At 41.9% G+C, this 26,005-nt stretch overlaps 1 long non-coding RNA gene across 1 annotated transcript; it reads right to left on the reverse strand.

Moving 5' to 3' along the window:
- Positions 1 to 150: 150 nt before the first annotated feature.
- Positions 151 to 22,672, reverse strand: LOC136828695 (uncharacterized). The gene is made up of 4 exons (XR_010850185.1): positions 22,495 to 22,672; positions 15,468 to 15,611; positions 7,185 to 7,426; positions 151 to 703 (listed from the first exon to the last, which is right to left on the reverse strand). It is a non-coding gene; the product is annotated as an uncharacterized lncRNA (long non-coding RNA).
- Positions 22,673 to 26,005: the final 3,333 nt, after the last annotated feature.

The raw sequence follows: 26,005 nt of genomic DNA on the forward strand, positions 1-26,005 counted from the left end.
ATCAATGCAGTTTTGAAAGTATAACTTTACATACAGATAAAGAGCATACACCTTGCCGAAATACTTAAATTTGCAGTTATAAATTTATATAGTATGGTTACATTTTTTTGTTTACTGCATATGAGTGAGAGAATTAAAACTCACTTGGGATTAAATTGGTTATTTTATTAATATCTGAAAGGACATTTTAATTTGTATTTATGCACATGCACAGGTTATCTATTGCCCGGAGATAGGAAATAGAATGAAATTTCTCACAAAAGTCCTCCTTGCCTATGGTATGCATGTTTATAACACAGGCCAGGAGTACTTTTTTCAGTGAAGTGCCATTCTATTTCATACTTTATTTAAAGTATGAAATAGAATGGCACTTCTCTGAAAAAAGTACTCCTGGCCTGTGTTATAAACATACATACCATAGGCAAGGAGGACTTTTGTGAGAAATTTCATTCTATTTCCTATCTTTTGGCAATAGATGGATGTCATTAAGATCAGAAAGTTACTGCAAATTCCTCATATTCAATGGATTTCAAAACCAAATCCTCCCAAATTCCAATACTCGCTCAGTTCTCTCGATGATAAGATCATGGCACAGCTTGAAAAGCCGCTGAACCACCAAATTCATAGCAATGCCAATTTCACTGTTCTTGACTGCCATTGCTTGTCTTGAAATAGAGAAACCTCTTCATACATGCACCCATTCCTGAAAGAAAAATTACAAGTTTTTTACTTGTTTCACAACCCAAATTCCTTTAACCAATTTATACCTACTTTTTATTGATGTGGTAAGGTAGTAATGAACTATTACTCTTATAACTGCTGCTTAAAATTTATATGATGACCACAGAGTCTTCCAAGTAAGAAGGCCAAAGGACACTGGCAAATGTATACTTACAAGATGCTTTAAAATTACTAATTGCAAAAACTTTAATTTGCTGCCTTTCAAACTGAGGAAGATTAATTTTACTTTGAGCGAAATTTTGCACAATGCCAAAAGCCTAGGAATGCCACAAATTATAGTTTAGTATCAATATTTTGTTTTTTAAAATTTTCTCTCTCATTGAAAGAAAAGTGTCAAACCTGTATCATCAATATTTTGTTTTTTAAAATTTTCTCTCTCATTGAAAGAAAAGTGTCAAACCTCCAACAACAAGTGGAGCTGTTCAAGTACCTTTAACAATAGTCATGTATCCATGTGTCACTCCCTCCTATGGATATCAAAAATAAGCAATAGATAGATCAGCAGAGGCTTGAATTTCTTACAGAGGACCACATGAACATATTCCAAGTCAAAACTCACAAATTTTGATGGTACCTAGATCTCCTAGGTATACAAGGCAAGACCTTTCATATATGGTGTATTTCACAGAGCATGTGCTGGACCAGCTATAAACTGCCTAACAGCTGTAAACTGCCTAACAAGGAGGGTAACAGCTGTAAACTGCCTAACAAGGAGGGTAACAGCTGTAAACTGCCTAACAAGGAGGGTAACCTGGTGGAGACAGAGAGGAGGGGGGGAAATTACCCACTCCTTCCTTATGGATGCCAGCCATTATCCTTTTGGCAAAAGAGACCGAGTAAAACCTATATGAAAGGCTTTGGGTTTGTAGACCTACAAAAAACATAAATCACTTGTAATCTGTTCCTATCAGGTGCCTTTCATATATGAAGTACCCACTAGTAGGACCATTCCTCTCATTGCTTGCAACCTAAGGATGAAGGATTAGCAATGCTGCCTAACTCACTATGAAAAACAGACTGCAAGGTCTGGACCCTCCTGTAGTTTCTGTACGGCAGAAACTTCTTGGGAATAAAGTTTGGAGAACTAGGAGATTCTGAGTAAAATGTCCCATCAGCCAGCAGCTTTTCCAGGCTGATAATATATGGTGGGTTCAGAAAAAACTACCATGTCTCCCCTTCCCCTTGTTATAGAAGGGGGAACAGAGAGCAAAACATTTTAACCTAGTAAAAAGGTGTTCATACTGTACTTGTCTCAAACTTATTCAGGTCCAGTGCTTACTTCAGCTTGAATGCTCTCAGGTATGGAAATGTAAAAGAAAGTAAGGCGGAACAGCCATTCATGCCTCATTCATTCACAAAGAGAACTACCAAGCCTAAGTACTTGAAGATGATGTAGGATGCTGGGTCCAGAACCTGGTAATCACACCCCATGTCGAGCAGCCACCACAGGTGTCAAGGAAAAGGTATCAAGATACTTTTGGGCGACATCCATCAATTAGTATGAGGTAAAGGTAGTTTGACTTCAGATCCACAATATGCACACATTGGTTCATTCTACAATACTTCTTTGCATGCCCATATTTACAACAATTTTACACTTTAGTGGCTTTGGGACAAATGGTTTTATTCTCTGTTTTGGCCTAATATTTTCACTTTTTGAGGTAGATCTTGAACTTCAAAATTTTATTTTTGCAATTTTTACCATTTGCTTACTTCCTTGTTTACTTGGCATATTATGTACCTCATAACCTTGGACTTTGAGATAACTTTATTTTAAGAGAGGCCAAGAGAATACTCTTTTCGATCGGTTCATCACTGTTCTCAGGAAGCACAATAGTACCCTGAATGTTATTCATAGTGTCATGTTTTTTCATTTTTACATTTGTATTATCTATTGTCGTTATAGACACATAGTCCTCAGACTGACTCTTTGCTGTGACTTGTGGCTTCTATAAGCCACGTCTTTTATCTGTCTAAGTGACATTTCTGCCATTGAATGTCTGTTTAATAGCTAGTTTTCTAACTTTGGGGCTGAAATTTTCTGTTCTGTTTTTAAGGTTAGAAACCTTGACCAATTTCCACTCGCCAAGAGGGAGTCGAAGAGAGTCACTGTTGGGTCAAAACGATATTCACTTTTTTTAGGTTTGCTCTGTACTGGAGCATAGGGTTCCAGCGTAATTACTCTATGGTTTTTTTTTTTTAGTTTTTTCTAAAAGTCTGACAGAGGAGCAGTTGTCAGCTGTGCTGAGTCAGTACCATCGAAGGGTCCATGGGTACCTGAATCTTTATTTGAACTTATTATAAAGATTTGAGAGGGAGAAAGAAAAAAAAACCTTGAAAAGATATCACCAGCTTTTCATGGAGTTTATTCTTCCACCAATGGCACAAGTGAGAACTGACTCCCAAATGTCCGCATCCCTACCCTACCCCACAGGGGATGGCACAACATGATTGGAGTGGCCAAAGTGTAAGCCAAACCCACTTGTTAGGACTGAGAGTATTACAAGAATACAATCATCCCTACCCTAATCATGTTATGGGCAAACCAGATAGAATGCCGAGAGTCCTATCCCCAGAACCAGACCCCCCCTGGAATCTGTGGCCCAGCCTTAAGGAACAGTTGCATCTTTTCCTATTTAACAGGTCCAACAAATTTTAGCAAAAGTAGAAAATTCCACAAAAATTACTCCAAACAAATATATAATATATGGGACTCTTGGACTCAAACCCAGGCACATATTCCTGGGGGCTCAAGAGCCCCCTCACCACGTCAAGGTGGTCCCAAGTCGAGGGGGTTATACAGAGAATTTCTTCCATAAGGTCAGATTCCCCCATGCCCCTACCATCATGAGATCTTAGACAAGTCAGGAGGCTCAACTCCTCCTCTGAGGAGCCATATGCCCATATAATGATCTCATGAAACCAGAGAGAAATGTATTCCAAGGGACCTCCTCAAGACAACTAGTGCTAATGAAAAGCCACCTGCACTCTGGCCTTAAGTGTATTTTCTGATAGCACTTAATGACACAGCAACATCTCAGCCAAGTCTCCACCAACAAAGTCTTGGAGAGAAGGGATTAAGAAACTCAAATTTCTTATCTGGAACAAAGGAGAGTTTCATGTCTGGAACCAAGGAAGAAAGAGAGTGAGCAACACGCTCCCAAGTGCCAAACAAAATAAAACAAGCCATTTAATGCCCCAACTCTCTTCACCAATTACAGACACGATTTGAAAACCATTTTAAGGTCTCTATTCAAAGACTGAGATAACCTTTTGTTGGAGGCAACTGTCAAGCTCCAGAGGATCAAGGAAACATCCCATCATGAGGCAAACCTCCCAGGTAGAGTAGGATTGCTCGATATCCCTTAATAATGTGAATAATTCTACTAAGGAAGATGGGTCCAAATCTTTTAGCTGGAAACCTAAGAGAACTACACAGTAACCTTTCACTGCAGAAACCAAAAAGTCTTTGTCTTGGTGACTAGAGACAAGGAAGCCTGCTATTTGCAGAGATGTGCAAACTAGAGAGTAACTCCTCCTATAACACCAATCTCATAAGATGGTTCATTTTCCCTGGTACACACTTGCAGAGGAGCAGCATAGGTACCAAAACATCTCCCTCACTCCCCTGTGAGAAAAACCTCTCTCTCACAGGAGATACTGGATAACGTCCACCCATGAAGCAGTAGGGGTTGGATCGTTAGATGATGCCTGTGAATGTGTGGTTGACACAGGAACAGCTGTTCTTTCTCTGACAGGAAACCACTTCCCTGCAGAACTGACTGAGAAGGCCTTCACTACAACGATGTCCAGAACCAGCCCCAGCTACCTGATCCATTGCTTGGGGACTATATAAGCAGTCCTCGGTTATCATCGGGGGGTCCATTCTGGGGGTGTGATAACCGAAAATCGCCATTTTCTGGCGCTTTTTCGGCTTATCGGCGCCGAAAAGTGCTGATTTTTGGTTATTGGCGCCTCTGTTAGGTATGTATTGGCTCCAATACCCAATTATGGGCACCGATAAGCGGAAATTGGTGATTTTCGGCGCCAAAAATTGCCGATTTTCATCGCTAGACAAGCCCCATAAAACCGGATCGCCATTAACCGGGGACTGCCTGTATCTGACTTCTGCCAGTTTATAACCACACCTTGATCATGGCATATAGATTAGAGATGGAGTTTGTCTTAGACAAGTCACTCCTTGGAAGGAACAAGAATAAGCCATCATCCAAGTAGTGTTGAAGGCAGATGCCCTTCAAGTGAGCCCAAGCAGAGAACAGGGTTAGGACCCAGGTGCATACCTGAGATGTGTCTATGTTGATGCAAGAGCGCCTTGAATGGAACACAGTCCCATTGCATGTGAGGCAGAGAGACTGCCTCGAGTCCTAATGGTTGGGGATATAAAAATAAGCATCCTGTAGGTTGACTGGGATCATGACGTCATCTTCTCGTAAACTATGTGAGCTGCCTCCATGGTGAATGAAGTCTGACATATTTACTTGTCCAGTGCTGAGAGGTCTATGACTAATCTTTATTCTCCAGAGGCCTTCTCCACTAGGAAAAGGCAGCTATAGAACTTCAGGGACCATATAAAATGATCTTGATTGCATCTTTCTGCAACAGTTTTACATCCGCCCACATGGCCCACTGACAGGTGGGTGGGTCAGGTTTCGTAATGGAAGTCTGTTCCCATCCTGAAGAATGGAGATTACCCAAGAATTCAATGCCTGCTGCTGCTGCCGCCACACTGTCCAACAGCACGACAGGCAACCCCTAACCTATGGCAGAAAGAGAATGGGGATTGACATTTTCAGCAACTCCCTCTTTTCTTCTTTCCTCTGCCTTCTCTCTTTGACTGGCCCTGGAACAGGGGCCAAAAGAGCTGGGAAATGTTTGAGCCCTTTTGCAGAAGAAGACAGGCCTGTTCTTACTTAGTCTCCTGGGGCTGAGGCTTCCTCTGGGTACCCAGAGTTGATGATTAGATAGTACTCACAGGCAGTGCTTTGCCTCCCAGTAATGGCTCGAAGGTGGCTAAGAAGAAGATCAGGTTATGTCAGGGATCTTCTTTCTTCACTTCTATGGCCACATCAACTTTACTTGGGGTAAAGTAGAACTGGGGTCCTAAGATTGTGCTATCATGCAATGAAAGCCCTTCTGTACGATATTTGCTGAGAAAGCAGGGAGAAAACAGAGTCCCTCCATAGGATCAGCAATACAGTATTCTGGGAGAAATGCCAAACCTGTAGGTACATGAAAGATTTATCCTCAACTTCCTCATCATCTGATGCGGGGTTAATGGGTTTGCAAAGAGGTGACTGCTCTTTCCCAGAAGTGGAAGTGCTAGGGGAGGGGGGAAGAAGATTGCAATTGAGAGTAGGAAAGATTGCGGAGGACTAAACAGTTACTTCTGGCATAGGGACTCTCTCTAGGAATAACTGGGAGCCTTTCCTTGCCCTTCTAACACCCCCAAACAATGATTCCATTGAGGGGAAGACCCAAATACATACTGTATACACTTATCATGGGAGTGCACAAATGCAAGCCCTATCTCTACATGATGTACACACCATGCACAGATCCACTGCAATGGGGGGACATGAACAAGTTATATGGGTGGCCACAACCCCAAAAGCAGCCTTAGTTCTGTTTATTCCCCATACTGTGCTCAGAGAAGCGCGCGCACGCACGCACACACACACAGTGTCAAGGCAAAAAAAAAAAAAAAAAAAAAAAAAGAAAGAAAGAAAGAAAGATAATGGTAATGAGCCACACAGGCAGCAAAACAGCCAAATCAGAAAGAGGGCAATGTGCTACATCCATACACAACAGTGGCTAAAGGGACAATGTAGGATGTGCATGAGAACAGTGTGGGTAACCCCATCCCCTCCCCCATCAGGATATCCTCCTTGTTAGTCAGTTCTCAGCCAGTATTGAACATACATTGAAGGATACTCCATATATGAAAGGTGTCAAGTTTGTGTCCCTGTAGGAACAAATATTGTCATAAGACTCAATTCCCACGGATAAAAAACATTTCTCTATAAAAAGTAGGTAATATAGTGCTTAAATAATGTCATGAAAACAGGAAATACCAATGAACAAATAATGCAGTCTACAAGAGACATGATTTATAAAATTCTTGAAAAGAAAACAGTTTTAGAAATGTCAATCACCTATGCATAATGATGACTACTTTATCTTAATCTCAAAACAACAAAACCACCAACCTTCATGAAAAAACTTACATGGAGTGTCCCTAAGACCATAGGCCATTACAAAAACTTAAAGAGAGACCAAAACATGGGAATGAGACTTGCAAAAAATTTAAAACAAAAACAACTTCTGGTACCTATGCCTCCTGCCTAGAAGATATTCCCTTCTCAATACCTGCTTCACAGTTCAGGATGTTCTGGGCAACAAGAATACAATATATAAATACCTGCCTTTCCAGACAAATGGTGCTGCTCCTACCATCTCTTCCAGTTATAATTTAAAATAATAAGCGATCTCTTGTGACGCCATCAATTAAATTTGTGTGAGATTGATTTCTTTGTCATTTCACCCACAGCATCTTTGGAGTCACTTCCTAACTAACTTTCTTTAATCTTCAGCTGGAAATCCTTAGGAAAGTCAACAGACTGCAATCCCAAAAGGGATCCAAAGAGAAATCCAAAGAACAATCAGCCTGCAAAGAGAGAGAAGTTAAAGAAAAAGGTGATAATAATATGATGGAACAAAAACAAAATTGATACTTGAATTCAGGAAATGCTAATAAAAAGTACAATTTGTTTCTCACTTAAGCATTTGGAGCTCAAAAGACTCCACAACTGCACTTAGTAAACTACTTCACATTCTGATTGTAGCCAAAGTAAAACTTCTAAGAAAAACTAAGTAGTATTAAACCTAAAAATAGAAAATTATACGTTTGCAGCAGCAGCCTGAATAGTGCTGCCAGCTAATACAGCTGGGTCAAGTAAATAAGAGTGTAAAGGATATTTGTCATAGTACATTTTATACAAAATAATGAATGCTTGTTACATTATCCAAGAAGTCAACATTTAGAGCTGGCAAAACATATTTTACAGTGACATAACTATCCAAGAGTTGAGAGGAGTCAGCACCTGAATACAAAGAACAAACATGGAAGAATAAAACCTTAAATAACAGCTTCACCACAACCATTCACAAACATTTCTGCAAGATACTAAGCTTTTGAGAAGCAGAGGAAGCGATACCGTATTATGTATATGCTAATAAAAACTCAATTTCTTATCAAGAATTACACCTAAAATCTAAGGAGACTAACTGACATCTAAAACAATAACATTTATATGTAAATCAGTCTCCAAAGGCAAGTGTTCTGGATCGAAAAACTACTATTATACTTTGAGTTTTATAATGGGTACGCTTCATGCCCAAAACCTACTCTGTCAATGAATATGTACCAGATCTCTGTTCAAGGATTCTGCAACCACAGACCTCAGGTCAGGAGAAGAAATAGCAGTTGCACTGTTGGTGTATGCAAACCTGTCACTAACAGATAATATATAGCACATCTGAAATCACATTGCTAGCGCTACAATATTGGCCATCAACACAGACACTTTAGGTTCTGCCTATTGAAAATTCACTTAAAAGAAAAAAAAAGATCCCCCAATTCCCACTAATCTTAGTTAGTAGATAAATGTGTTATGATTCACAGAATCAAAGACTGCACAAAAATCTAAACTAACCATGTATGCATCTGCACCCCCATCAAGGGCACTCTGCAAGATGGTAGATATTGACAAGAATGAGTCACAAATACCAAAGCCTTTACAAATTCCATACTGTAACACTGGTAGCAAGCTATCTTCAATAAGATGCCTAATGAGCAACAGCTAGAAAACCTTGGATAAAATAGTGGTAACTGAAATCACCCTGTATTCTGAGGGATAAGACTTAATCCCTAAAGTAATGCAGCAATGTTTCCCTTCCTCCAGACAGAAGGAAAACTTGCAAATCCAACTATTTTTCAAAATTTGGTAGTAATCATAACAGCAATGAAATCAGCAATCTTTTTAAAAACGATGGAGAAGCCCACACTGTTTGCTCAAAAAGACTTTGACCAACAGCTCTGCCTTCTGTTTAGGGCAATATACATCAGTTCAGTCAGCTCCTACAAGGGGAGGAAAGCTAGAATCAACTCCAAAGAGTGATCACTCAAGGGTAGACCACCACCCAGAGTCACCACCACTGGAGCGTATGATCTCTCTCACACCCTCACTATAAGCTCTCTCAGCTCTCTCCAAGACAAACTGAGCTTGACTTCTAAGGGCAGTGAAATTACGCTACCAAAGTCCAATCGATTGTTCCTTCATAGAAGATAGGCTTCTTGTTTTTCATGGGGTAGTTCTTCGTTGGGCGAGTCGGTAGAGTTGTTGGCTAGAACTCGCTAGGCCCGAGTTCGAGTCTCTGGCCGGCCAATGAAAAATTAGAGGAATTTATTTCTGGTGATAGAAATTCATTTCTCGCTATAGTGTAGTTCGGATTCCACAATAAGCTGTAGGTCCCGTTGCTAAGTAACCAATTGGTTCTTAGCCACGTAAAATAAGTCTAATCCTTCAGGCCAGCCCTGGGAGAGCTGTCAATCAGTTCATTGGTCTGGTAAAACTAAGGTATACTTAATTTTTTGTTTTCCATGGTAAGCAACTTTACATGCAGCATTAAACCATGCTTATCTTTCATGACAAAAATGGCACTCATAAAATAAAGTTTCATATATACTTACCATGTAATTAAGCAGCTAGGCCTAATGTTTCTATCTCGGGGGGCAACTTTTTAAAACAAATTTCTGGTAGCGCTTCCTATGTTTTATGTAGGTGACAGGCCCTAGCTACTATCGGGGATCACAGGAAACAACCTGGCAGGTAAGCTCAATTTATCTGTGCCCTTATGTCCATAAGAGGGGAGAAGGGTGGGTGCTGATTCTGTAATTACTTGTTAAGTATATATGAAACTTTATTTTATTGTATGAAAATGTCATTTTCATATAAGCACCTTACCAAGTAATTACACAGCTGAACCCCACATTGAATGGAGGTGGGATACATGGACATATTCTACTCCAAAACATTAAGGCATGGTAATGACTTTGAAATACAAAATTTGCCAGCACTGAATGCAATGCTTGTTGTTTCCTTACCTGGTAAGAGAGCTACTCCAGGTGAATACTGCCTCTGGGTGGTGCTGATCTTAACCCGTAGTGGCGTGGCTGTTGAGTCGTGGGTCACCTCTACTTAAGTGGGAGCTTTGCAGCCGAGGAAAGGCCTGATCATTAGCAAACCATACAAAAGGTGCCCTTGCCCTGGGTGCAGTACCAAAAATTAAAAACGAGAAGACAACGCTGTCACCTACTCTGAAAACACTTATAAAAAACACCACAACCTATCCACTAAGACTGGTGGATACTTCAGATACATTGTACCCCCAGGCTCCCCAAAACTTGAAAACTCTACACAATTATCAAACTGTTTCCACTTCCTTCAAATAGTGAGAGGCAAAAATAGACCTGCACTTCCAGTAGGTCGACTGAATAATGGAAGTCAGGGACATATTATGCCTGAAAGCCAAAGAGGCCGACCCCGCTCTGATCTCATGGGCTTTCACTTTAAAATTTGGTAAAACATCCTCCTGGTTCTGGGAACCAATGTGCCTCTCAAATCAAATCTCTCAGGAAGAACAAAAAGGCGCTCTTTGAAAGGATGAGCAGGGTTCTTAACCGAACACCGGAGGTTACTGGATGGACCCCTGATCTTTTCTGTCCTTTTCAGATAATATCTAACAGCTCTGACTGGACAAAGTTGTCTTTCTTCTTCGTCATGACCAAGAACATCTATTAAATCCTTAACCCTTAAACACTGAGCCTCTATTTACAAAAGTGTCTGCCATATGCCGGTGGCGTTCGGGAGTTAGTGCCGAAGCGGAAAAAAAGTTTTTTTCAAAAAATCACAGCACGCTTAGTTTTCAAGATTAAGAGTTCATTTTTGGCTCCTTTTTTGTCATTGCCTGAAGTTTAGTATGCAACCATCATAAATGAAAAAAAATATTATTATCATATATAAATATTGAAATATATGACAGCGCGAAAAAAAATTTCATATAATTGTATACAAATCGCGCTGTGAGCAAAACGGTTAAAGCTAAGGAGTTATTTTTTTTCTTTGTATTGTACACTAAATTGTGATGATTTTGGTATATAAATTGTAAAACGATCAAAGCAACACAGAGAAAATATTACCACAAAATGATGCATGAATTCATAACGAGCGGACGTAAAAAAAGTTTTTTTTTAAATTCACCATAAATCGAAATATTGTGCTAGAGACTTCCCGTTTGTTGCAAAATGAAGGTAATTGATTGCATATTACTAGACTGTAAGTGTTTTAGCTTACAATTGCAGTTTTCGACCATTTCGGTCGAGTTAAAGTTGACCGAAGGTCGAATTTTTTCTATTTATCGTGATTTATATGAAAATATTTCAAAATTGATAAAAGCTACAACCATGAGTTATTTTTTGTATTCTACATGAAATTGCACACATTTTCATATATAAAACTTTATGTAACAACTAATATAAAAACGGTGCAAACATTACGACAAAGTGACGAAAGAATTTCTGAGATGTTCGGCTGAGTTACCGCGCGGACGTAAGGAAAGTTTTTAAAAAAAATTCTCCATAAATTGAAATATTGTGCTAGAGACTTCCAATTTGTTGCAAAATGAAGGTAAATTATTGAATATTACTAGAATGTAAAAGTTTTAGCTTACAATTGCGTTTTTTGACCATTTCGGTTGAGTCAAAGTTGACCGAAGCTTGAAATTTTTTGTTGTCGACGTACGGTACGTCCACTCATCACCCGACAGACAATTTTAGTCAACTTACGATACGTCCAGTCGGCATTAAGGGTTAATGGTAAATGAACGAGGCCAGGGCTTGGACGGGTCCTCGTTCTTGGCCAAAAAGCCTAGGGTGAAGGAGCAAACTGCATCTCCTTAGGAAAACCTACCCTTATATCAAAGGCTTGAATCTCACTAATATGTTTAGACTTCGCTAACACATAGAAGAGGAGTCTTGCATGTGAGATTCCTAAGGGAAGCAGAACGAAGGGGGCTCAAAAAAAGCTGGACCAGTCAGCCATTTTAGGACCGCATCCAGATTTCAGGAGACCAAATTGTCCTTCCTGTTTCATTGTATCGAAGGGCTTTAGCAGGTCGCTGATATCTAAGTTCGACGAAAGATCCAGGCCTTTAAGTTTAAATACTGAGCTAAGGATAGCCCGATACCTTCAACTGTGGAGGAAGACAAATTTCTGGAGTTTCTCAGGTAAAGGAGGATATCTGCAATCTGTGTTACAAAGGCATCAGAGGATGAGACATTGTGGTCGTGGAACCACCGACAGAAGACTGACCACTTGGCCTGGTAGACGAGGCTATAAGATTTTCGCCTGCATCTTGCAATAGTCTCTGCAGTTCCCCTTGAAAAACCTTTCCCTCTGACAAGCTTACGAACAGTCTGAAGTCTGTCAGAGCAAGAGCGGACAACACTTGGTGGTGTCTTCTGAAGTGGGGTTGTCTGAGTAAAGAAGATTTTTGGGGAAGGAGTCTTGGATAATCTACCAGTAGCCAAAAGTCTGGAAACCACTCCCTCAGGGGCAAAAACGGGGCTATGAGGGTCATAGTTGCGTTGTGGTGTGTCAAACTTGTTTAACACCTCCCTGACCTTGCTGTAGGTGAATACTGCCTCTGGGTGGCTCTCATCTTAACGCGTAGTGGGGTGGCTGTTGAGTCGTGGGTCACCTCTACTCAAGTCCCGGTTGGACCAATCTTGCAGCATGGTGTCTGTTGCCCATGCAAGAGGACCTGGGGCTGGAGAGCAAAATAGAGGAAGGCGATGGTTCTTGGAGGTGGCAAACAGGTCTATCATTGGCCTGCCCCACCGTTTCCAAAGATCTAGGCAAACAAGGGGATCCAGGGTCCACTTGGTGGGAAGGACCTGCTTCCGATGGCTCTGCTTGCCCGCCAACATGCTCAACTTTCCCTGGATAAATAAGGTGACCAGAGTCACTATTTTGTTCTGCAAACAGGAGTAGCTCTCTTGCTGCCTGGCAGAGAGAAAAGGAATTGGTCCCACCTTGTTTGCAGATACTGTATATGCTAAGGCCGTGGTATTGTCCACATGAACTATTACTGTCTTGTTGCAGACCATGGACGAAAACCTCTTAAGGCCTAGCTGGACTGCTTTCAGTTGTCTCATGTTTATATACAAGGCTTGGCTGATTCGGGGTCCACATACCAGATACTATCCGACTCCCAGTAGGGCTCCCCAGCCAAAGTCTGAGGCGTTGGAGTAAAAGTCTAGATCAGGGCTCAGAGCTTAAAGGCCAACCAGTCATGAACCTCTTGGAGAGCCTTCTTCGAGGAGGAGGAAAGAAATAGTTAGGATAACCTGGTACCCTCCCATGACTGCTTTCTCAAGAGGAAGGTAAGACCTGGAGAAGTAGGAGCAGCAGGAACGAAGAAATCTGGAAAGCTATCCAGGAGAAATTGCAGAAGAGAGGAGTATGCTGAACAACCTCTTCCTCCTCTGAAGGGACAGAAGACAAAAACTTGTCCTTGGTTTCGGGAACTCATGAGGTTTTCTTCAAAAAACCTGTAAGTTCCGTCAACTGATGCTGGAGTGGGGCCAATGAATCTTCTTGAACTGATAATGATGGCGGCTGACAAGAGGAAGGTACTTGGCGCCTGGAAGAAGTGGCTGGGCGCTCGGCTGCTGGTGCTGGAAGCTCAGGAGTTGGCGCCGGGCGCTCAAAAGCAGAAGTCAGGTGCGAGTCAGTGGGCGCTGGGCACTCGGAAGAAGTCAGGCACTTTGGGCGCTTATAGCGCTCAGGACCATCTCCCAACGAATGACGAGGGTGGACTGGAGAAGCAGGCTGGTCCTGAAAGCTGCAGGAAGGTTGTGTACAATCTTGACTGCCAGAGGAGAGGTATTGCCAAGATCCGCACGTCTCTTGAGAGGGCGCGAAGAAGCAGGGAAGCGATACAGGCGCTTCTTGTCCGAGGGAAGCTTCCAAATCTGACGAAAGCTGATGCACTGGAACACCTTTCCAATGGCGCTTAGTCGAAGCCTGGGAACCAACGACAGGCTTGACAGAGGGGGCGACTGCCTGTAGGCAAACCCCACCAGCCTCCCTTGGACCTCCGGTATGTCTTCTCCCCGGTGCAGGGGAGTGGGATAGGGACCTTTGTCTAGGAGCACTGGTGGGACGGACAGCCACCTCCTCATTCACAACACTATCACTTCTCACTGCCCTGTCATTATTCACATTTTCTCCATCAGAGATCTAATAGCAGATCCCATCTCTATAATGGTATTCAATAATAATCCAAACTTCTGATTGAACCTTGATTCGAGGCTGGTAATGGCATGGAGAGAGGAATCATGTGAACCTGGAACAGGAGTAGATGGTAAAGTAAGAGGACTTACAATGGGAGAAACAGGAGGAATTGTAGGAGTAACAGCCCTATCATCCCCTACATTAGCATAAGGAGTAGAATCTACACTGGCCCTATTTTCAGCCCTAAGGGCTGCTTTCCTCTTTTTCTCTTTTTCAAGTTTTTCTGGACGAGATTTTACGGTTTTCCATTTTTTATCCTCCCAATCCTGACACTCTATGCAAGTATTATCCTTACTACATTCTTGCCCCCTACATTTAGTGCATTTAGTATGAGAATCATTAGAAAACTTTCAAACTAGTTTTACAACACTCAGAAGCGAATACTGGATGAACTGGAATCCGGCATCGTTAACTAAAGTAATTCCTAAAGTTCACCAGAAAAACAATCCACCAATGATTGAAAACCGCACAACAATAATTCTGATTACTTCACCAAGATCGGGTAAATAACTATCTGAAAAGAGATGAAGTAGTTGAGGAAAACTGCCAATTTTGATAGGTAGCCGGCAGGAAAAAAATTGAGCTCTCTGACGACTTGTTCCTTTGAGTCCTGGATAGTGGGGGGGACCTTGTCACCTACACACAAACGACAGAAGTGCTGCCGCGCAAAATTTGAATTTTTTAAGCTGCCATAGGTTAGGAACCAACAGCTATGTAATTCCCTGGTAAGTTACTTACATCAAATTTGTAAATCAGTAACATAAAAAGCTTAGTAGTTACCATCTTTCTTCCTATTCAACAGACAGTATACTAAAATCAGTGACAAATATTTTCCTTATTAAACTTAACAAGAATGCATTTGTTAAAAACATTATTTGCTACACTTGAACCAATAAACACATTAAAAATATTTGTTATACTTGAACCAATAAACAACACAATCACGTTAATTACTGCCTAACATTAACAGTTAATATGTCAATCAGATTTCAACTTTAGTTCAGTAACTTCAGTCTCACAAAACTTTTATGTCTTTGTTAAAAGTGTTAAATAACCAGTTACTTGTATGTAAGCAGCTCAGTTACTATTACTTAAGACATCAATACAGGCACCACTCCACTAAAATTAATTACATTCCAATGCAGATTTTCATAGTTTCATACCGAATACAAGAAAAACATACTGACACGAAACTGTTGACACAATCACTACGAAATGAATACAAGAAAAACATTTATTGAAACAACACTGTTGATACAAATATATTAAGAAAAACAAATTTTAATTTACCTTAGAAATGGAAGAAGGAAGTGGAGAAAATTGAACAAGTTATCTTGTTTCAACAAAATAACACTACTTCTTTTCAGTGGTGTAACATTGCACTAGCTTATCCAAACTCATGCGGTGCAAGTAGGTCAAAAATCCTTCCAGTATCTGCTGAAAAAAATCTTCTGTTAACAAAGCTTCCCATAACCAAATAACCTAAAATGACAAATTTTTAAAGTAATTTGTATTTTTCCTAATATACAAACCTGAGGTCTTTACATTGGGAATAACTAAAAATAACACCCGATACCGAATATTATTTAACAACTAATCCCTAATGTGTAAAAATTAATGATAGCAATGGAATAGCACAAGGCTAACTATTACTTATGTGTAAAAAACCAACAAAACTACTACTATTTGTTTGGCAGTACCAAAATGCCTTCCACTCATGAATGCCTCTCCTCCACAAGTATATGCATTTACTACCTAGGCTAATCCAAACTTGATGTAGACTAGAAGTACCAGACTTTGCAAGGCTGAGGGAGGGAGGGGGTCCCACCCTGCCAGTCAAGATCTGCTGAGTGAGGTTAGGATGTAATCAGTTTCTGTATTTCATCTATGGTTAAGGTCAGTTTGAGATGGGGGTTCAGCGCTGGCACCCTGGGTTATACTATAGAAGGAAAGGTTAGGATGCATCCCTGTATTTTACACTATGACTTAGCCTACGACACTCTAGGTTAGTTTGGGCAGTGGTGTTACCTTTACACCCATGTATGGCACAGCACCCTTGTTAGGCTGGAATGAATCCCTATAAATGGCCTTACACATTTTCTTCTTTTACAATGTGCTATGGGGGTTGGCACAACCGACTCATTTTCATTTAACTTCCATAAAAAATCCCTGTATCGGTATATGTAACCCTGTATCGGTATATGTTAAGGAGAAAGCCACACGAAGATATCACAATTTTTTAAAGCAAATTGTATTTTTCCTAACTATACAAACCTGAGGTCCTTTACATTAGGAATTACTTTCAGCAGAGCTGGAAACGGCCGTTGAACTTTCGAACATGGTGTTTATGCAGTTAACTACAGTCCGGTAGGCGGGAGTATCGCCTGCCCGGATGTAAACATTCTAATTTGCCTTTTGGCCCAGGTGTCAGATTGAGGGGTGGCATGAGGTGGGCATGAAATGTAATGTAAAGGACCTCAGGTTTGTATATTTAGGAAAAATACAATTTAATTTAAAAAATCACAGTTTTTTAAAGTAAACTGTATTTTTCTTAACTATACAAACCTGAGGTCCTTTACATTAGGAATTACTTTCAGCGGAGCTGGAAACGGCCATTGAACTTTCAAACAAGGTGGTTAGGCAGTTAACTACCATCCGGGAGGTGAGAGTACCGCCTGCCCGGATGTAAACATTCCAATTTGCCTTTCAGTCCAGGTGTCAGATTGAGGGGTGGCATGAGGTGGGCAGTCCTTTACATTAGGAAGACTCACTAGTTAGAGGGAGGAATCTGAGTGAGTCTCTATGAACTGACTGGAATTCACCACACCTTGTGTTCCCCTCCTGGACAATACAGTGAGGGAGGGAAAACTGCCTCCAACAAAATGATTGGGTTGTAAGACGCGCAAGATCAATTGCCAGACTTCAGGGTCCCTTTGCATGAAAGAGGAAGCTCAGTTCATGCAAAGTAGGCTAGGAAGAACTTTAAAGTTGGTGACATTAAGGCAATCACAAGCATTGGGTTTGTCTTATTGTCATGGTCTCCTTCCCCTTTTTGCCAGGTGAAGGAGTGGAGGTTGCTTCTATAATCCTGAGCGGAAATAGAACGGAAGTCAGCAACTCCTCCAGGTGTGTGCCCCATCCCTCCGTCAATGCGTCCGAGAACAGAAGCATTTCCGAAGGGGGAGTATGTAGAAATACTCCTATTAAGAGGTTCCTGTCGTCCATCCACCAGTCTAGGTCCTCTCTCACTTCCTCGGAAAAAGTTAAGCACTGTATACCTTAGTTTAACCAGACCACTGTGATGATTAACAGCTCTCGTAGGGCTGGCCCGAAGGATTAGATTTATTTTACGTGGCTAAGAACCAATTGGTTACCTACCAATGAGACCTACAGCTTATTGTGGAATCTGAACCACATTAAAGCGAGAAAATTTCTATCACCAGAAATAAATTCCTCTTATTCTTCATTGGCCGGTCGGAGATTCGAACTCGCAGCCAGCAGAGTGCTAGCTGAGAACAAAACCCACTGGCCCAACGAGGAGCTTCACCTCCTCGGAAAGAGGGATGAGAAAGGACTGGGGTCTCGGGACTGAGACCAATACAGGCAGTCCCCGGTTAATGGCGGCCTCGCTTCATGATGATCCAGTTTTATGGCACTTGTCTAGAGACGAAAATCAGCAATTTCCAACGCCGAAAATCGCTGATTTCCGTTTATCAGAGCAACAGTCCGTTCCACAGTGTCATTACCGACTCAAGCCCCACGGGCCTGGTGAAGTGAGAAAGAACGGCATCTCGCCACTTCAGGACCAGGTTGGCCCATATGTTTGCTGTCTGATGGGCGAGGTAGGAGATGCCTCTACCTCCAGACTGGCACAGTCTCCCGAAAGCGGAGTCCTTACGGGTACAATAGCGCCTGAGGAAGCAGCCAATTTGGATACTGTGAATGACCACAGATCCAACCAAGAGACTGCCTGGAAAGCTGCCATGGCGGTGGCTTCCAGGGTTGCTGCAAGAGAGAAATACTGTATATGCTCTCTGCAGTAAGTTGTTGCAACGAGACCCCCTGCCCTAGACGAACCAGGTCCAGGCCAACCCGCTTAAGCGGCAATGCCCCCTCTCCGAGGGCGTACAGAAGCGCTTCTGTTGAGGCAGAGGAGGGGGAAGCAGCTGGTCCAAGCAGTTCGATCGCAGGGAATTGTCTCGCCCAGACCCCCTCGGCAAGCGTGGACCATGGCAGCCACACCGAAACCTTGGGTTCCTTTTTTGGTCCCAAGAAGGATTTGAGGCGTGAAGGATGATCCACAGATGAGGCCATGGTCCCTTCCCTGAGGTCACTGTGTTGATGAATCAGCGCAATCACCTCAGCAAAAGTCCTCTGCATCTCGGGGGTGTCCGCATCCTGGGGAAGAAAAGTACGTATAGCTTAGTTTTACCAGACCACTGAGCTGATTAACAGCTCTCCTAGGGCTGGCCCGAAGGATTACACTTATTTTACGTGGCTAAGAACCAATTGGTTACTTAGCAACGGGACCTACAGCTTATTGTGGAATCCGAACCACATTATAGCGAGAAATGAATTTCTATCACCAGAAATAAATTCCTCTAACTCTTCATCAGCCGGCGGCGGGAATCGAACTCCGGCCCATCGAATGACGGTCTGAAGCTCAACCAACTCGGCCAACAAAGGGCTTATCCTCGGGGAAGAGGACCCTTGAGTACTAACAGGGTGTGGTCCTCCTGATCCAATCTCCCCACAGGAGGGAGGATCTCAGCAGACCCCTGTAATCCTTCCTCTGGACCATGCAGGCGTACGATCTGGCTGATCCAAGAACCTAGCCAGGAGCAGGAGCAGCCAGGGGAGCCAGGGAAGCGGGGGCAACCCAGGTAGATGAGACGTCAGTGCTTGGGCCAGCAGCTACCGGGACAGGTGGAGCAGCACGGGAGCCAGGAAAACCAGGAGCCGGTGTATGGGTCAAGGGCACGGGTGGAGCATGAGCAGGAGCCAGGCCGGACCTAGAGTTAGTACAACTAGGAACCGGAACCGGAGTTGGGAACAAGCGTGGGTTGGCAACAGTAGGAGCAGGCACAGAGATGTAAGGCGCCAATGACGTGATCATTCTCGAGGGGCCAAGCAGAGATAACGGGGCCAGGAAGCCAGGAGGCAGCGGCACGGCATGGAGTGTGGCAGAAGCGGTTGACAACTGGGTGCCCAGGAGCAAGGCCACCATCACAGGCAGCTTGTCAAACAATGTCACGGTGACGGTTGACATGGTGGCTGTGTGGGTCTTCACCGGAGCGCCGGACAGATGTGATATCAGGCCCTCCAATGATGGAACACCAGGAAGACCCAGGTGCAGCCAGGTAGATGTAAAGTCAGATACCTGGCCAACAAGAGACGCCTCCACCGCCAAACCTAAAGAAAAAGTCAGGTCAAAAGCGGAAGCCTCTACTCGCTCTGGGGGAAAAAAATCGCCCCCGGAGCGAGGAGAGGCCCCAGAGAGGATGTCCTGATCATCAGCTCCCCCGCGGCCTTCCACACGCAACGAAGCGAGTGAAGAAGGGGAGGGGGAGTCCTTACCCAAGGGAGAGGCAGCAAGAAGGGAAAGCTTGCCGACGGATTAGCCACCAAGGGAGTCGTCGGGGGCGTATAACCCTCAGACGATGTCTCGGTGGGCTTCCTTCGGTACTGTCTCCTCCCCTCAAACCCACATCCACTGCTCGGCAGACCAGGAACAACACTCAGGGCATGGAGAATTACGAGAAAACACATCCTCTGCAGGTGGGGCAAAAGGCATGGGGGTCCATAAATACACGTGAGCGGAAGCTATTGCACTTCTTCCCACCCACCCCAGGACATACATGCAGGGGGAAGAAGGGGTTATGGGGTTTATCAACATTCATAATGATAGCAAAGAAAAAAAAAACAAGAAAGAACCCACTGGGAAAACAGGTCAACAGTAGTCAGGGCAGAGAGCGAGAAACACATCTGCAGCGCACCATGGCCGAAAGCAAATTGGAATGTTTACATCCGGGCAGGTGGTACTCCCGCCACCCGGACGGTAGTTAACTGCCTAACCACCTTGTTCAAAAGTTCAACAGCCATTTCCAGCTCTGCTGAAAGTAATTCCTAATGCAAAGGACTGACGGTTTGTATGTCGTGTCAGAACAAATAATTTTTTGGCTACCAAATAGTCTACAAAATGGGTGTACATAGTGCAGTACTGTTGAAATAAATTGAAAGATCTACCAAAATAATGAAACAGTTTATTTCTCATCCCAGTGCTTTTATCAAATTGTCTCACCTGTACTGTACTAGGCTATAAACACCCTTTTCTATGTGTGTAAAAAAAAATTAAGTTAATAGATGATATCTTCGTACGGTTGTCTCCTTTACTTTTACCCCCAAATTACTGTTACATGTAAAAGGCTGGGGAATCACAAAAATGTGGTTGCACTAATAACAACACAATGCATAAACTATAAGTCGGTAATTCTAAGCCGGCTGTCCGCGGTGAGCTAGACTATGGTAATTGACGTTTTCCTATGTTACTTTACTTGCTTTACAAGAATTTTAAGTAATATTTTGTCAGCCGGCTGTAACTAAACTGTAATTGACCTTAGAAGACTACACTACTGACAGGGTAGATCTAAGCCATCATTCCGCGGAGAGCCCCCCGCCCCCCTCCATAGCTAATACGGAAAAATTGTAACCAGTAAACACCCCTAAAAATACCAACCTAACGTACCGTAGGGGTATTTACTGGTTACAATTTTGCCGTATTAGCTATGGAGGGGGGTGGTGGGCTCGCCGCAGAATGCCGGGTTAGACCTACCCCACGTTAGGTAACTCAAGTCATGTAGGCTAGTCTTCAAAGGTCAATTACAGTTTAGTTACAGCCGGCCGACAAAATATTACTTTGAATTCTTGTAAAGCAAGTAAAATAACATAGAAAAACGTCAGTTGCCATAGTCTAGCTCACCACGGATAGCCGGCTTACAATTACCTGTAAGTCCAACACCACAACTTTTCCAATGAAACGTAGCTTCATGGACATCTACAACTTACTGGATACCATAATAAATCAAGTCTCCAGGTACAATAAAAAAGGCAAAAGAGCAATGAAAGGCGACTTTCACGTGCTATAGGCCTACCACTATGCTATTCAGAGTTGGTAAGCAACAGCTCGGCACAGACTATTACCTTGGAAATTGATTTTTCCTAAATCTTTTAATGCTGCTGATGAAGGAGGTGGTGGTGCTGACTGTCAGCCAATTATTATCAGGTATTATTTTATAAATTGCCTATACACGATATGAAATTGTAACCTATATTTTTGAAAAGAGCTCTGCATCAAATTACGGCTTATAAGGTAAGACAATTCCAGCCCCCCACCCCTCCATAACTAATACAGCAAATTTGCAACCACTAAGCACCCCTGGGTTACGTGGGGTAATTCTATACATTAGCTCCGTGCCTGTTTTTGCCTTTTCAACTGGTTTTTTCTACACTTTTAGGGGTTCTGATACTGGCGGTGCATCTGTTTGTTGTCGGCCTAATGGAATGTCCCTTCACTGTGTTTAGTACTGGCCCGGGGGGGGGTTACCCATACGTTAACAAGTTATTGCACTTGCCGGACGGGATATGAACCGTTCGAAACAGACGTACCCGTGCTATGTCTTGTGAAGATCACGTATGGAAACCACTCGTTGGATGGACTACGGGGGTTAATTACGGGTTAATTCGACTCGAGCGCCAAAAATGAAAGGTAAACTCATAGTTAGCAACCAAAAAACTGTAGAAAAAGTCAAGTTATAGTACCGTCGGCGACGCGGAGCTACCCTATAGTTCCACCGGGGACCCTTCGGGTACATGGGGTTTTGAGTGAGGGAAATCGTTGGGAGAAAGATCAGACTGCCATGTTGTTGTAATGGAATGGTTCCGCGCATACGCAAGTCAATAGGGAGACATATTTTCAAGAAGAGACTGGCTAGGGAAACCTGTTAGCCTATAAAAGAAACTATCCTAACCTAACGTATCCTCACCTAACATAGCAGGCCATGTTGATCGTCGGTGAACGAAACTCCACTTTTTACCAATAGCTTCCCTATAACATGGAGGCCAGCATAAAACTTTTGGGGTTAATTACGGTCGACCGACTTGACACAACGGTAAATTCTTGATAAACCAAAATACTATAGGCTAGGAATTTCCAAAGTAATGTCCCAAGCGGAGTTATTGCTTAGTTGTACCTTCAAGTTATCCAAGAATCGATCTAGTAAGGTCTTCCTTGATTTCTTCCTTAATTTCATTGACTTACGTATTTCGAATGAAGCTCTGAATATAGTTAGATACAACGGGTCCTTCCTCGGCCGGATTCTCCAATTCCGGGAATTTCCATTTTACAGCTAAACTTCACGGAATGAATAATGAACGGCGGACTTTAGAATAGCAGCTGGGTATGGGTGACCTGGCAACTATGGTGAACTTCAAAATACCACCTGGCAACTACTTTTTCCCGTGAAGAACTATTGTTCGGCATTAAAAACAACATAATTCTTTACGACTATATATGTCAAAAATATTTTAAGTGATCAAAATGATTTATGAACTATTATATTTAATTTATTTAAAATGATAAATAAGAAATATACTGGCTTTTCCTTAAAACAAAAGCATTTCGCTCAACACGAAAGTGATAAAAGGAAGAAATGGCAACTGAAATATCGTCATGCAGTCTGCACCCATACAAAAAGCTATTGTTTCTTATAACCTAAATGACTTTGTAAGCATTTTATTTTTCGCAAGGTATTGTAATATACTGATGAACATTAAATATTGACGTGTGGGATTATTACTATGAAATCAAGGAAATCTAACTTCCTGGTTTGTGCTTTTTACCAATTACTGGTATACATAATGAAAAAAAACCATTGTTCCTAAGAACTCTTCTGAAAAAAGCAAGCAATCTGCAGGGACGGCTGAAAAGAGCATTTTCGAAGAAAATAAAAGAAGGCACCGGTTGGAAAATTATCAAACGACGGGTGTCTTTAGTTGGTACCATAAATGAAAAACTTACGGCCTTTCTGAATTTCATATTCGATATGGAATTTTACAGACAAGGACATATCACAATCCTGAGAATGATGGAAAAAATAAAAATAACTAAGACAAGTTGAGACATATTCGAAAAAGGCTTGAAAAAATCTGATAGGTCTTTTCCAAATGGGTTCTGATAGTTGAAAGACGAGGTCCTTTAAATGTGACGAAATGGTAAGATGATGACGTGATGGAGAAGACGGCCACTTCATCTATGAACCCTCCATTTAACTCGTAGCTTTCAGTGGTCATGTTTATAATCCTTCATTAGCCATTCATGCACTTCAAGAACATAAATACCAAAAACAGGTCAGAAAAGTTAGAATATATATGTTAAGTAAAAAATAAAATTGGAAAGATGAGTTGCGAGAACGTTATGAAAATAAAATAGAATAAGCTATGATGATAAGTACTTGTGAATCTAAATATCTTGAAGGTTAGTAAAAAGCTGGTGAAGGCGGGAATGTCTAAATCATTTCCCAAAATCTCAGGCATGGATTTTCCACAGAGACGGAGTCTCCACTGGTGGTCAGTATATTTTCAGCAATAAGATAAAGAATAAGACGGATGATAAACAATTCCTCTACCACAAGTAAAAATCATATCAGAGTAACTTGGAGAGAGAAAGAGAGAGAGAGATCTCCTGAAGTCATTCGCACTTGATATTCACTTAGAGGATGATGAAGTACATCTAAGATCCTGTCATAATAGACTCTTTTTTTTTCTGTTACGAATAATCTAAATAGTTACCTTTTATAACGTGGAAATGAAAGTTATAAGGAATGCAAGTAATAAAGCACGTCACATTCAAACATCCAAGGTCAAAAGATACAGAGAGAGAGAGAGAGAGAGAGAGAGAGAGAGAGAGAGAGAGAGAGAGAGAGAGAGAGAGAGAGAGATTTCAAATCCAAAACCAGAGTACAGATAAATGCTTTCATGGTACTCAAACCTAGAGACAAACCAGAGGACTGGGAATCACAACTTGTGATAAAGTGTACGATACAGTCATCTAATAAATACTGGTAAAATCATATTAATGTAAACTAAAGTAACACAGGGTGTATTGAGATTAAAATAATCATAAATAGATAACACTGACTTCGTGGTCGAGATGTGTTTTCTGATGAAGTGAGCTGCTCCTCCCGTGATGCAGATATTAACGTTATACTATGTATCATAAATGCTCTGCTCTCTGAGGACATTCACCAAAAAAGTTAATAATTATTCGCAAACGTGCTCGATTACGAATGATGACTTCTGTACTTTACTCGAGCGTGACTGGCTTACTCAGAGTTAATGCCACTCAAAGACACTAAATTTAACCTGAACTTTATATAAAGCATGGGTATCCAATTTCATACAGGGATACCTTTATTACCTGCACGTTTAAGGCGTGAGTGTCCTCTCAAAGAAGAGATATTTCATAACATCAGCTCTATGAAAGGAAGTTGTTGGAATACCAAGTGGGAGCAGGAGGTATCTGCGGTTAAACTAATCTTCCGTCCTTTTCATAGATGAACCAAAGGACAGGCCTTTGACTTGTGCAAGCATGACTTAAGCCAGAAACCCCATACTGTAACGGCTGTCACAAAATGTACTTCACGCACTGAAAAATCACCAAATCTGATTCTCGAATCCATAGGACTCTCTTGAAGACTCACTTTCATTGCTAACCACATTTTTTGGCAATTTTTTCTCACTCTGCTTGTACTCAAAATCTACTTAAGCTATCCTCTCGATATGCTAATATATAATTATACAGATTCAAATTCGATATTTTCATTACTGATTCACATGAAAGAGTATCATTCACTCTTCGGGATAGAGGCCGGTTCTACGCGCTAATCATAACAAAAATGTTTCACATAAATTCCATCCTGCCATCTGGAAAACTAGCATTGTATCACGTGATTATTTAGGCGACTCTTAAAAAAAGGAAGAAATGAATAACTTTAGAAGGCGAGTGCTACGCAATTTATGCTACAAGTCACCATGGAGGTCAAAGAACGACCAGCCCTTTAGTATGGGAGCGGGACTTTCTCGGGACTGTCTGACAGACCCATAAACTGACTTATCATTTTTATTATGAAAATGATGAGGCAGTTTATGAGTCTGCCAGATAGTCTCGAGAAAGTTCTGCTACTATACTACAGAGCAGGTCTTGCTTTGACCTCCATGGTGACTTGTAGCATAAATTGCGTAGCACTCACTTTTTCAAGTCACCCAGTTCTGTTGATACCGTGACAATCCTTCAACCCTTGTACTGCGTTTGCCTGCTGAAAACATGCACTGCAAAGGTTTGTAATTTGTTTCGTGGGTGACGTCTTCCCCTCTTATTATAATGCACTAAGTTGATCGTTGCCAATTTGTCTTGTCGGCAAAAGCTGTTGATGCAAGAACTCTTCTGTCTCTAAGCAACTTGCTGGAGGAGTATAACACAAAACACTAGTGCTATTGTGGACAGGAAGCGAAAGTGTGTTTTGGGTCACGCAACTGACAAATGGTCTCAGTAGATAATCTTTCAGATCATGTTGAAAGCAGAAATCGCCAGTTCAGTCCATTTACATGTAAATTTCCAGTTAAGGGACATCTTTCAGCAGATCTGCAAGGGATACTATCAACCAAAATATAAATAATCAAAATCACTCGGTGAGGTCTGGTGCTATTTGGTGCTGTCCGGGCTTACAAAATATGATAGCCAGGAATGACAGCAGTCTTCTAACCAGATCTTT

Source organism: Macrobrachium rosenbergii, chromosome 43 (genome assembly GCF_040412425.1).
Source record: "Macrobrachium rosenbergii isolate ZJJX-2024 chromosome 43, ASM4041242v1, whole genome shotgun sequence".
Classification (NCBI taxonomy): Eukaryota; Metazoa; Arthropoda; class Malacostraca; order Decapoda; family Palaemonidae; genus Macrobrachium; species Macrobrachium rosenbergii.